Source organism: Dendrobates tinctorius, unplaced genomic scaffold (assembly GCF_039654945.1).
Source record: "Dendrobates tinctorius isolate UK_male_01 unplaced genomic scaffold, ASM3965494v1 ptg000158l, whole genome shotgun sequence".
NCBI classification, from domain to species: Eukaryota; Metazoa; Chordata; class Amphibia; order Anura; family Dendrobatidae; genus Dendrobates; species Dendrobates tinctorius.
This window is the reverse complement of record NW_027361825.1, coordinates 23,041,758-23,056,524: the sequence shown is the minus strand read 5'-3', so window position 1 is coordinate 23,056,524 and position 14,767 is coordinate 23,041,758.

Sequence of the window (14,767 nt, the reverse complement as noted above, 5' to 3'; positions counted from 1 at the left end):
CTTTACCCCACACAAACTTCCCCTCATCCACCACCATGACAACCAGCACAGCAGAGTCCTGCATACACTGAGGCCCCTGATCATGTGACTCCTGACTCCTCCTCACCTGCGACCTCATCACAGGTCCTGTGCGCACAGAACAGCATAGTGATGTCATTGCTGGGATTTATTAGCAGTGAGGGGCTGCTGTGGGTCTCTCTGGGAGGGCGAGGAATGATGGGGTCGGCGCATGCAGGGGCATGGCGGCTTTTCAGTGCAGTGTGGGAAAAGTAAACTCCCAGCCAGGACAGTGGGGCAGACTGTCAAAGTCGGGACTGTCCCGCTGGGTCCAGGACGGTTGGGAGGTGTGCCTACACCGGTTTGAATCATGTGTGATAATATAGACTTTAACACCTATAAACTGTGTTCTGTAGTTGTCGTAGTTGTCTTGTTCCACGCAAAGAGACTCCTGAGTTATCCATATAATTATTACAACTGCTCATCAAAATCTACCTTTTTTGGATCTGTCATACACTCCCTCATGCGTTCTTCCAAAACACGTATTTCCGCCTGTGGCTCTCGGATTCCCTGAGTGTTTTTGTTTACCAAAGGTGAGGGACCCCACATCCCTCGGCTCCAGTCAAATTTTGTGGGTTGTGGTCGCTTAGGGTGTTCTGGGGCGGGAGTTGTTGTGCCCTTATCTTCCTCTCCAAGAGCAACATTCTCTCCTTCATCCTTCCTAAGGTCCCCAAATAAATAAAGGGATGGGACCGCGTCATCGCGGTCATTCACGCAAAGCATTACTGGGACTGGAAGATGCCGGGAGCGTCGTGAGAGGCGGGAAGGATTTCAGGGGCCGCCATAGGGTGAGTATATCACTATTTTTTATTTTTATTCTATTTTTTACAGGATTATGGTACCCAGGGCCTGGAGGACAGTCTCCTCTCCTCCAGGCTCGGGTACCACCCGCACATGATCCACTTACTTTGTGCATGGTGGGCATAGCCACATGCAGAAAGTAAGCGGATCAATGCATTCCTATGGGTGCAGAATCGCCGCGATTCTGCAAAAAGAATGAGCATGCTGTGCATTTTACAGCAATGCGATTCTGCAGCAGTAAAATCCACAGCATTAGCACAGCATTGCGGAATCCCATTGGATTGTATGGGATGCGTTTTCTTAGTGTTTTTGCAGCGTTTTCGCAGCGGAAAATCGCCATGAAAAAAACGCAACGTGTGAACGCAGCCTGACAATCTAAGAGAGGGCCAGAATGGTAGTCGCAGCCGAGGACACCAGGGCTCTGGTGTCCTGACCTCCTCCCACAGAAATACCATCAGCATCTACCGGTGTACCTGTTCTTGTTGCTGGTTCACGGTCAGGGATCCCACTACAGTGCGATCCAGCTCCTGCACACTTGTTTCCAGTGCATGAAGATGAAATAGTGGACACAGATACTGGTTCTGATGCTAAATCAACGCTTTTACTTTCTTCTTCAACGGTCCTGGACCCATCAGTTACATCACAGTCCACACAGCATTCCTCCTGCTCTTTCCCTTTCTTACGTTCTTCGCCTTCACTTACATTACAGGGTAGTAGCGCCCTTGGTGGTACCGCAGCTTCACTACTGTAGGACCTCAGTATATAGGGGATCCCGCTTATCCGTTTTGCCCCGGACTTGCCAGCTTCAGCCCTATCGAGGATCTGCCACATCATGAACGTTCTGTGCTCTGCATGACTTTTGGACCACGTTTCCTTCCCTGGGTGCTCCCGTCTTATCCAGCACCCGTCTGACTGTGCCTGTGCTTCTTCACTTAAACATTGTGTAGCTGCTATGTTGTCCTGGGCTTAGTGCCCTTGTGGACCTGTCGGTCGTGCTCTCCCTTCTCTCTAATTCCTACAACCTACACTTACCTAACCCATAGCAGCTCCTCCTACAGTTAACCCCTATATGAACTTCCTAATCAGCTATACCTATCAAGGACCCACTAGTATCCCCCATCTGGTGGCCCGTTCCAGTATTACACTTATCCATATCTATGAACTCTATACTATAAGAGCCCTCCTCTATTGTTCCCAAAGGAAGCCGGTTCTTACAGTATGTACAGTATGGTAACATATAATGTGGCAATACCAATAAGACGGTAATACACAGCCATGTTGCAGCACCAAAGCATAAGAGTATATTTACATTAAAGCTCTTAAAGGGGAGAAGGCAATAAAGAGATGTTCTATCCCAATCCCCTACAACCCCGTGGATCACGAGGTGATACATCTCCTCCACCTTGGCGGATGTCTCCATCCGCAATACCACTCTTCAAGATAGTTCTGTCCATGACTTTGCAGACATAGCCTTACAGTTCTTCTCCAGATTTCAGTTGCAGACAAAATAGAGCCAGCAGGTCACTTACTGCGCTCTTCCCATCCAAACGACTCCGCATTTACGGGGGCCATACTCGTGACGTGACAGGCACCTCTTCTGTCACTCCTGATGACTCCACCTTTGGATGCGCCTCCTGCACTCGCCGTTCCTCACCTGATAGGCGACATTTAATTCTGGATCGTACCCTCCTCTGGAACTCGAATCCCCTTCTGGGCCGGATCCAGAGTTCAGCACATCCCTTCTTTGGGGTGAACACATCAGTGGGTAAGGCACATTTTTGCTCTCTAGGGTGCTATCCACTCTCACGATGGGCTGTACTTCTCCACTTCAGACCACAGGCCGTTGTTATCTTGGGATCCATGCTGATGCAGTCTGCTAACTTAGGTCATTCGGTTTCAGAATCATTTTGGAATCTATAGGTGGCACTATTTTAGGTCGCTTGACTTAAGGTGCTTTTCCATCAGCGCTACAGTCATTCTCTTCCCAGATTTCTTTGTGTGAGATACTCACATCCTCCAGACCACGTCAAATGTAATGGTGCCTGGGGCAAGGGTGTGGGAGAGAGTGCATTATCAATGCCTCAGCACATTACAGAAACTTGAGTACTGTGAGTGTGAAAGTGCAATTGTACATCGAAGTCTGAGATCTCCACAGTCCCTCTTTATGCACTTAGCGCAGTACCATCTCATTTGACGCTTTAAGTCAGGAAACCAAACCAACTATTGCAAACCGTCCTATCTATAAATTACACGTTCTGCATCCCATTCTTTACAATACACCGTCCCCTTCCACAAAGTTCCAAATATCATTTTGTTCCCAGCAACAGAGGCAACAAAAGTATAGGGAGACAGTTGGATTGACTGCATCTTCCTGAATATAGAACCATAGTGTTTCAGGTGTGTCACTATGGCACTTATACCCCACTTCTTGCTTAGTTCTGTCCTAAGGGCCGCTCTTAAAGCCAATACCACATCTTCGTGACCACAGCTGGGCACTACCTTTTTCCTATAAGGTCCCCTTTCAGCTGGCCAGCACGAATTCCGGACTTATACGCTTTCCTGTAATGCTCTGCAGCCTCTGTAACTGTTACATCTTCATCTAGAGCCCAGTATATACCACCTCTGTACCACCTGTCCTTTCACTTTCCTGACATACACTTTCCTCAAACTTCCTATCTCAAAAATCTACACAGAGATCCCCTAGTCCTCCTCACTATGGGCCAGCCCTACAGTTAACGCTGCAGAAACCTAACACAAAGCAAGGCTATGTGGATAAAAACATTTTGCGATACCTTAGCACAATAAAATACATATTTCAACACATTTGGGATGCCAATATCAAGCAGCACTGCTCACACCAGACCTTAGATCTTTTCTCTCTGCACACTGGACCCTTTCTGATGTTCTGACAGGAACTGTTTCTTATCCCTTCAGCTTTTCCCCTCCCACTATGGGTTAGTCCCAATCATTAACTCTTGCTTTGCCTACACTCAAACAACACACATAACTAACTCCATTAACACATAGCACAATTCACATTACAATAAAACTTGTTCTTAAACGGAGAAGCACGGGCAATATGTCCACCTCCTTACAGTGATAGAGCGGTGCAGGAATTGCAGAGTCAGTGTGACTAAGAATTGACTGATCTGTGATATACTGAAACAAAGCACTTTAATAACAACATTTGTTATTCTTCACACACTACAAACAAGTTCGGCATTATTAAACCCCTCAGTCCTAATTTTCCTTCTGAAGAAAAATTGTGAAACCAAGGCTCAATTCTCTGTATACAGAGGGGTCACCGAGTATTGAGGAGCATAATGCATGAAAGTCACCTACTCTTCATGGACCTCCATGGCTGAGCAGCTGCATGCAGCCTTACAACACTAAGCACAATAGCAAGCATCAGATGGAGTGGTGCAAAGCCACAACTGGACTCTGGAGGAAACATGTTCTGTGCAGTGACTGATCACACTTTTCTGTCCCACGTCTGATGGACGAGTCTTGGTTTGGTGAATGCCAGGAGAACGTTGCATGCTTGACTGCATTGTGCCCACTGTACAGTGTGGTAGAGGAGGGATATTACTGCAGCCTTGTTTTTCATGGCTCAGCCTATTAATTTCACTGAAGGGAAATCTTGATGCTTCAGCACAAGAAATTGTGGACAATTGCTGCTTCCAGCTTTGTGGGAACAGTTTGGGGAAGATCCTTTTCTGTTCCCAATGACGGTGCCCAGATACAAGTTTCATACAGACATTTTGGGGGAATTTGGTAGAGCAGCATGACCGACTGCACAGAACTCAGACCCAAATCATATCTCTTTCCCACATCAGGGTCTGACCTCAAAATCTTGTAGAAATCCTTAGCCACTTCAGGTATTTTCATTTTTGCGTTTTTGTTTTTTGCTGCCCTTCTTACCAGAGCCATAACTTTTTATTTTTCCATAAATATACCCATGTGAGGGCTTGTTTTTTGCGGGACGAGTTGGACGTTTGAACAACACCATTGGTTTTAACATATCGTGTACTGGAAAACGGGAAAAAAAAAATCCAGGTGTGGTGAAATTGCAAAAAAGTGCAATTCTATATACCGTATTTTTCCGACCATAAGACGCACTTTTTTCCCCCAAAATTTTGGGGGAAAGTGGGGGGTGCGTCTTATGGTCGCAATACACGGTACCTAACCTTCTGGCTGGTGGTTGGTGGCAGTGGGCGGGGCTCTGCGGTGCGGTGGTGGCAGCGGGCGGCGCTCTGCGGTGCGGTGGTGGCAGCGGGCTGTGCTCCGGTGCAGGGGCGGCGGGTCCGCCGGCATTTCTTCGCAGCCCGGAGGCCTCCGCACTTCCCTTGCTGGCCACCGCCATGTTGCGGTGGCCTCCGGGAGCATGGACGCCGGGAAGATGGCCGCCGGTCCGGGACGGCACATGTGCAGCTTCAGATCTCGTCCCGAGATCTCGGGGGACGAGATCTCGTTGCCGAGATTTGAATCTCGTCCCCCGAGATCTCAGGACGAGATCTGATCCCACGCATGCGCCGTCCCCGGACCGGCGGCCATCTTTCCGGCGTCCATGCTCCCGGAGGCCACCGCAACATGGCGGCGGCCAGCAAGGGAAGTGCGGAGGCCTCCGGGCTGCGAAGAAATGCCGGCGGACCCGCCGCCCCTGCATCGGAGCACAGCCCGATGCCACCACCGCACCGCAGAGCGCTACCCGCTGCCACCACCGCAGAGCCCACCTGCCCCAGCCCCAGCACAGCTACCCCTGCCTCAGCACTGCTGACCCTGGCCCAGCACAGCTGCCCCTGCCCCAGCACAGCTGCCCCTGCCTCAGCACAGCTGCCCCAGCCCCAGCACTGCTGCCCCTGCCCCAGCACAGCTGCCCCTGCCCCAGCACAGTTGCCCCTGCCCCAGCACAGCTACAGCTGCCCCTGCCCCAGCACAGCTGCCCTTGCCTCAGCACTGCTGCCCCTGCCCCAGCACAGCTGCCCCTGCCCCAGCACAGCTGCCCTTGCCTCAGCACAGCTGCCCCAGCCCCAGCACTGCTGCCCCTGCCCCAGCACTGCTGCCCCTGCCCCAGCACAGCTGTCCCTGCCCCAGCACAGTTGCCCTTGCCTCAGCACAGCTGCCCCAGCCCCAGCACTGCTGCCCCAGCACAGCTGCCCTTGCCTCAGCACAGCTGCCCCAGCCCCAGCACTGCTGCCCCAGCCCCAGCACAGCTGCCCCAGCCCCAGCACTGCTGCCCCTGCCCCAGCACAGCTGCCCCAGCCCCAGCGCAGCTGCCCCAGCACAGCCGCCACCGCACGAGCCTGGACCACTGAATGACCCCTGTGACTACTTCTCCACCTGTGCCGGATCCCTTCCCAGGTAAGCTGAATTCGGACTGTAAGACGGACCCCCATTTGACACATTATTTTTTTTCCCCTATTTTCCTACTGAAAATTGGGTTGCGTCTTATAGTCCGAAAAATACGGTATATATATTTTTTTTTACCATATTCCCTAAATGCTAAAACTAAAAAGTTTGTTAACCCCTTTACGCCCAAGGGTGGTTTGCACGTTAATGACCGGGCCAATTTTTACAATTCTGACCACTGTCCCACAGCTGCCCCTGCCTCAGCACTGCTGCCCCTGCCCCAGCACAGCTGCCCCTGCCCCAGCACAGCTGCCCCGCCTCAGCACAGCTGCCCCAGCCCCAGCACTGCTGCCCCTGCCCCAGCACAGCTGCCCCAGCCCCAGCACAGTTGCCCCTGCCCCAGCACAGCTACAGCTGCCCCTGCCCCAGCACAGCTGCCCTTGCCTCAGCACTGCTGCCCCTGCCCCAGCACAGCTGCCCCTGCCCCAGCACAGCTGCCCTTGCCCCAGCACTGCTGCCCCTGCCCCAGCACTGCTGCCCCTGCCCCAGCACAGCTGCCACTGCCCCAGCACAGCTGCCCCTGCCCCAGCACAGCTGCCCTTGCCTCAGCACAGCTGCCCCAGCCCCAGCACTGCTGCCCCAGCACAGCTGCCCTTGCCTCAGCACAGCTGCCCCAGCCCCAGCACTGCTGCCCCTGCCCCAGCACAGCTGCCCCAGCCCCAGCACAGCTGCCCCAGCCCCAGCGCAGCTGCCCCAGCACAGCCGCCACCGCACGAGCCTGGACCACTGAATGACCTCTGTGACTACTTCTCCACCTGTGCCGGATCCCTTCCCAGGTAAGCTGAATTCGGACTGTAAGACGGACCCCCATTTGACACATTATTTTTTTTCCCCTATTTTCCTACTGAAAATTGGGGTTCGTCTTATGGTCCGGTGCGTCTTATAGTCCGAAAAATACGGTATATATATTTTTTTTACCATATTCCCTAAATGCTAAAACTAAAAAGTTTGTTAACCCCTTTACGCCCAAGGGTGGTTTGTACGTTAATGACCGGGCCAATTTTTACAATTCTGACCACTGTCCCACAGCTGCCCCTGCCTCAGCACTGCTGCCCCTGCCCCAGCACAGCTGCCCCTGCCCCAGCACAGCTGCCCCGCCTCAGCACAGCTGCCCCAGCCCCAGCACTGCTGCCCCTGCCCCAGCACAGCTGCCCCAGCCCCAGCACAGTGCCGCTGTGCACATGCTGCGGATTTTTTCGCACGGTTTTGCTGCGGTTTACAATCCGCAGCATGTCAATTCTTTTGTGCAGAACCGCTGCGGTTTCACACCTCATCCATTATGAGGGGTAAAACCTCAGGGCAAAACCGCAGATAAACCGCAGGACTTTATTCCTGCGAATTTATCTGCGGATTTCACTACAAAATCCGCAGAGCCAAAAAACTCAGTGTGCACATAGCCTAACAATGTTTTCTCGTGACATATTGTACTTCATGTTAGTGGTAAAATTTCATTCATATAACTTGCGTTTATTTGTGAAAAAAACGGAAATTTGGTGAAAATTTCGCAATTTTTCAACTTTGTATTTTTATGCTCTTAAATCACAGAGATACAGCACACAAAAAACTTGATAAGTAACATTTCCCATGTGTTTACTTTACATCAGCACAATTTTGGAACCAACATTTTTTTTTGTTAGGAAGTTATAAGGGTTAAAAGTTGACCAGCGATTTCTCATTTTTACAACACCATTTTATTTTTAGGGACCACATCACATTTGAAGTCACTTTGAGGGGTCTATATGATAGAAAATACCCAAAAGTGACACCATTCTAAAAACTGCACCCCTCAAGGTGCTCAAAACCACATTCAAAAAGTTTATTAACCCTTCAGGTGCTTCACAGGAATTTTTTGAATGTTTAAAAAAAAATGAACATTTAACTTTTTTCACAAAAAAAATTACTTCAGGTTCAATTTTTTTATTTTACCAAGGGTAACAGGAGAAATTAGATGGAAAAAGTTATTTTGCAATTTGTCCTGAGTCTGCTGATACCTGATATGTGGGGAGAACCACTGTTTCAGCGCACGGCAGAGCTTAGAAGGGAAGGAGCGCCGTTTGACTTTTTCACTGCAAAATTGGCTGGAATTCAGATCGGATGCCATGTCACGTTTGGAGAGCTCCTGATGTGCCTAAACAGTGGAAACTCCCCACAAGTGACCCCATTTTGGAAACTAGACCCCCCCAAGGAACTTAACTAGATATGTGGTGAGCACTTTCAACCCCCAAGGGCTTCACAGAAGTTTATAATGTACAATTAAAAAATCATATTTTTTCCACAAAAATGATCTTTTCACCCCCAATTTTTATTTTCCCAAGAGTAACAGGACCCTAAAAGTTATTGTGCAGTTTCTCCTGAGTACGATGATACCCCACATGTGGGGTAAACCACTATTTGGGCGCATGGCAGAGTTCGGAAGGGAAGCAAGGCCATTTGACTTTTTTGTCTGGAATTGAGATCGGATGCCATGTCGCGTTTGGAAAGCCTCTGATGTGCCAAAACAATTCTAACTTCAACCCTAACCCTAATCTCAGCCCTAACCCTAGCCCTAATGGGAAAATGGAAATAAATGCATTTTTTTTATTTTATTATTTTTCCATAACTAAGGGGGTGATAAAGGGGGATTTGATTTACTATTTTAGTGGGTTTTTATGTTTGGCAGCTGGTGCACGCTAAAAGACGCTTTTTATTGTAAAAATAGTTTTTCCATCACCACATTTTGAGAGCTATAATTTTTCCATATTTTGACCCACCGAGTCATGTGAGGTCTTATTTTTTGCGGGACAAGTTGACGTTTCTATTGGTACCACTTTCGGGCATGTAACATTTTTTGATCGCTTTTTAATCCGATTTTTGGGACGCAGCATAAACAAAAAACAGCAATTCATGAATTTCTTTTGGGGGGTGTGTTTACATCGTTCCGCGTGTGGTAAAATTGATAAGGCGGTTTTATTCTTCGGGTCAGTACGATTACAGTGATACCGCATTTATTTTTTTTATGTTTTGGTGCTTTTAAGCAATGAAAACTATTTTATATAAAAAATAATTATTTTTGATTCGCTTTATTCTGCGAGCTATAACTTTTTTATTTTTTTGCTGATGACACTGTATGGCAGCTCGTTTTTTGTAGGACAAGATGACGTTTTCAGCGGTACCATGGTTATTTATATCCGTCTTTTTGATCGTGCGTCATTGCACTTTTTGTTCGGCGGTATGATGATAAAGCATTATTTTTTACTTCGTTTTTAATTTTTATTTTTTAAGGGGTTCAATAAAGGGGTTAACTAGTGGGACAGTGTTCTAGGGCGGGTTGTTACGGACACGATGATACCAAATATGTGTACTTTTATTGTTTTTTTATTTTCAAAATATGAATTTATTAGGGAATTTTTTTTAATTTATTTAGCAATTTTTTATAAATTATTTTTACACTTTTTTTTTATTTTTTTACTTCATTACACTGTCCCAGGGGGGACATGGCTGATCTGACAATTGACAGATCGCTGTGACAGATGAGCAATATGACACAGGCACTGCAGCAGGCTTCCTCATGCCTGCGCTCTGCAGGCAGTGAGGAAGCCGGCTCCCTGCAGGCCCCCGAAGGTCCCCGCCACCATATTGGATCCGGGGACCTGCAGGGAAGGAGGCCCCCGCAGCAGCGCTGCACATAGCGCTGCTGCGGGGGTCTCAGGGAAGCACGGAGGGAGCCCCCTCCCTGCCGATGCTTCCCTGATCCTCCAGTACACTGCGATCATGTTTGATCGCAGTGTGTCGGGGGTTAATGTGCCGGGGGCGGTCCGTGACCGCTCCTGACACATAGTGCCGGGTGTCAGCTGTGATAATCAGCTGACACCCAGCCGCGATCAGCGGCGCTCCCCACGGGGGGGGGGCTTCGCTGATCGCTATGACGTACTATTCCGTCCTTGGGACTTAGGTCCCAGGTCACATGGTCACATGGATGGAATAGTACGTCTAATGTAGGAAAGGGGTTAAAAAAAATTGCGCCATTTTCCAATACCTATAGCGCCCCCATTTTTCATGATCTCGGGTTGGGCGAGTGCTTATTTTTTGTGTGCTGAGCTTACATTTTTAATTATACCATTTTGGTGCAGATACAATCTTTTGGTTGCCCGTTATTGCATTTAAATGCAAGGTTGCGGCAATAAAAAAACGTAATTCTGGCATTTTGACTTTTTTCTCGTTATGCCGTTTAGCAATTGGGCTAATTCTTTTTATATTGATAGATCTGGCGATTCTTAAGGCGGCGATACCAAATATGTGTACGTTTGAATGTTTTTTATTGTTTGATTTTGAGGGCAAAAGGGGGTGATTTAAACTTTTATATATTTTTTTTAAATCATTTTTTTTTCACTTTTGGCATGTTTCAATAGTCTCCATGGGAGACTAGAAGTTGCCATAACCCTACTGGCTCTGCTACATACAGGCGATGATCAGTTCGCCTTTATGTAGCAGAATACCTCACTTGCTATGAGCACCAACCACTGTGACAACTATAGAGGTCTGTAGGAGACCTCTGGTTGTCATGCCAACCCATCAGTGACCCTTGATCACGTGACGGGGGTCATCGATGGGCGAGATTTCCAGTGCATTTACCGGAAGTGTGTGTTAAATGCGGCTGTCAGAGTGTGACAGCAGCATTTAATGGGTTAACAGTCGCGGGTGGATCGCGATTCCACCCACGGCTGTTGCGGGTACATGTCAGCTTTTTAAAACAGCTGACATGTGCCGGGAAAGATGTGGGCTCACGGCCGGAGCTCACATCAAAGGGAGGAAGTCTGACATCGGCGTACTATTACGCCCAATGTCAGAAAGGGGTTAATAAAAGAGTGGAGATGTTATATCTGCAGAGAAGCTGACTCCATATTAATGGACTCCATAAGCTAGGGACCTACAGACTCGTTTCCGCAACCGGGGATATAGTAACAGGAGCATACGAAAGGGTTACAGTAGAGCCAGGGCTACTGCCCGTAGGGACTTGCTTTATCCGAGGCGTGATAATACTGGGAGATCTGCTAAGTCAGGTGGATCTGCCCCAATATGTTTCATCTCTACCTTCAATCATGAATGGGAACACATGAGGAGCATTTTGGCCAAACACTGGGCAATTCTTGGCTCGGAGCCATCTCTGGGCCAGTTATCGGTGACCGTCCTCTGATGACTTCAAGAAGATGTAGAAACTTGAGGGATTTTTTGGTCAAGAGCCATTACATCGCGACGACAACGAACCCCTTTGGATCTACTGGTCCAACTCGGGGGTGTTTTCCTTGCGGCCACTGTGTTGCCTGCCCGAATGTCCTTCGCTGCTCCTCCTTTCAGTCCTCCGATGGTGAAAAAGATTTTCACATCAAACAACACATTTCCTGCAGTAGTACTAATGTCATATACTACGCGACATGTGGGTGCCCACTGATATATGTGGGCCTCACATCAAGAGAATTACGTGTGAGAGTTCGTGAGCATGTTAGGGACATTCGGGCGGCCAAGACAGTGGTCGATCCTACTACCCTTAAGACCATCCCACGTCACTTCAGATCCTCCCATGATTGTGACCCGGGGTCCTTCATGGTAAGAGGTATTGAATGTGTACACTTGGGAATCCGAGCTGGAAATTACAAAAAGGCGTTGGCCCAGAGAGAGACTAAGTGGATCGTCGCCCTGGATACTATGACCCCCAAAGGACTTAACGAATCTCTGAGTTTCTCCTCATTTTTATAGCTTCTGCTGTCTCCGCTGCACTCACCATTGTTTCATTTTTTTAGGCCCTATCAACATTCGGTTTGTATGATTTTAACTTTTTGTCTTTTTATATATTTTTTTAGTTTCCCTGTGTTTTCTGTGTTGGCTACATGTGGACTCACTGGTACCATTGTGTGGTGTGGACCCCTCTATTCTGGATGTCCGTACCCACGCCTGCGTTTATTATCTGTTGGATCTGGAAAGAATATCTACCTTCATCATCGTTTCACGGCATATTGATATTATGGAGAATGCGGACACTCCATCGTGTTCGGGTCACTCGTCTATTACTATATAAGAAGAAGAGAAAGGAAGAAGGGGGAAAAGAAAAAAAAAAAAAAAAAAAAAAAGTTTTTCTGGACTGTTGCATCAATCTTATTGTGTGCCTTTACAATCCTTACTGGTGTTCTGGATTTTTGGTAGCATACACTATCATATAATGTGTTTATATTGTTTGCCCCAATTATGATTGATGTCACTATCTTTACTGTATTTCCTCCATGGTCTGTCTTGGTTTATTATTTATTTTTTATTTTTTACTTGTTTTTTTTTTGTTTGTTTTTTTTTTAATTTTCTTCTCCTGATTCTTTATGCTGTGACCTTAGTGCGCATACCTGCGCTCACCCGTTGCTCCGATATGGGTTTGGGCGTCTGCCCGCCTCAGGTTATACACGGGGTTAAATTCCCTCTGTTTTCCCTGACGCGTGACGCCTGCCCCATCTCCTGGAGGACTGAGGTGTTGCACTGAGTATGCGCCGCTATTATGGTCTGATTACATCTTTATCATTCATTGAGCTCTGACACTTTTTGTCAACGCAATACACTGCGCAGGCGTCTAGGGTAACGATGCTATCTAGTTTTTATATGAGTGCGGTTTTGTCCCGCCATATTTTTTTTTTTTTTTTTGTGACCATACTATTGATCACTTCCTGGTTTGAGTGAGCTGCACTGCACATGCTCTGTCCGCTGCCTATGGTTGGTAGACCTGCCCCATGTGACCGCTTTCAAGTGGGAGGTCTTTCTGCATAAAAACATGGTGGTTCACCTCAGTCAACACTCCCTTGATAAAGCGCCTGTGGCGGGCGCGAAACGTACGTCGGGTGTCGTTGCATGGGCCTTCACCTCCTCTGCTCCCCGGTAAGCAGCCTGCCTTTACTTGTTTCCACACTTCGGTCATTTGGACCGCTGGGCGGGTCGTCTCCCGGGTTCTCTCTGGCACAATTGCGCAGTTTTGATATGCTGATACATATGTTATTTACTATGTAAGAATCCTTCCACATGTCATTGATTCATTTATGTTCAGTGTCCATTGGACTTGCACATTGACCCCTCTGGATGTTTTTTTTTTTTTTTCGCTCTAGACATGTACAACTATGTACAATACACATTTAATTGAGTATGCCATATTTGACTATCTTTTACCATTAGACACATGTCTGTTATGTGCAATGCCCATGGGCTGACTGAACGTTGTGCCATGTAGATTTCGAGCACTGGTATCATTTTATTTACCCTGTCCTTGTCTGTCCTGATTGTTGTATCATTGGGGCTTATCCCCCCTATTTTAGTCAACTTGTATACTTGTCAGCACTTGATGTGAGTATTAATAAAATTTATACTTTTGCATATATTTTGTATCCGTTACTCCGTTTTCTCCTTTTTAAGATAAAACTATAGAGGTCTGTAGGAGACCTCTGGTTGTCATGCCAACCCATCAGTGACCCTTGATCACGTGACGGGGGTCATCGATGGGCGAGATTTCCAGTGCATTTACCGGAAGTGTGTGTTAAATGCGGCTGTCAGAGTGTGACAGCAGCATTTAATGGGTTAACAGTCGCGGGTGGATCGCGATTCCACCCACGGCTGTTGCGGGTACATGTCAGCTTTTTAAAACAGCTGACATGTGCCGGGAAAGATGTGGGCTCACGGCCGGAGCTCACATCAAAGGGAGGAAGTCTGACATCGGCGTACTTTACGCCCAATGTCAGAAAGGGGTTAATAAAAGAGTGGAGATGTTATATCTGCAGAGAAGCTGACTCCATATTAATGTCTATAGATGTAAAAGTAGAATGGGAGGTGAGAAAAGCTCATGTAGTGTAATGTGGAGGGGGCACATACTTTTGTCACTAAGATGATGATATCATACATCAAATTATTGTATTCTGCTCTTGTGGCGCCCCTGAGGCTCAGTCGCCACAGAGGTACTGCACCTCCTCCTGAGGTGTGGTATCCCACCATCCAGGTAAGGTGGAGACTCCTGACCACACTCCAACACCTGCACCCCACACCACAAAGTAGTGTAGCAAAGCACCTTCGGCGGCTCCCTGCTTGGAGTATAGCAAAGCACCCATTGGTGGCTCCCTGCTTGGAACACGAAACGTGCTGGGAGGTGGGTGGAGTTAGTTTACATTACAAGGAGCCGATAAAAAACAAATTGTGCATTCAGTGCATATATGGGTGTGACCGCCCTTTTTCTGAGCTGGGAAAGCCATCCAGTCTGGCCTAAGCTGTTACTAGTGGTTCAGCCGCTCGATCCTTATTCACATTCACGTCACTTGGCAAGTGAAAAGGTTTTAAATACTAGAGTAGGGACTGTCCCACAAGGGTTGCCGTGACGTGGCGGGATGGCTTGTGCATTATTTTGATCAAAATTATGTTTACTAAATACCATTATTATTATTATTATTATTATTTATTATTATTACTACCTTTATGCATTATTTGCAGTATATTTTTTACTTTTTAG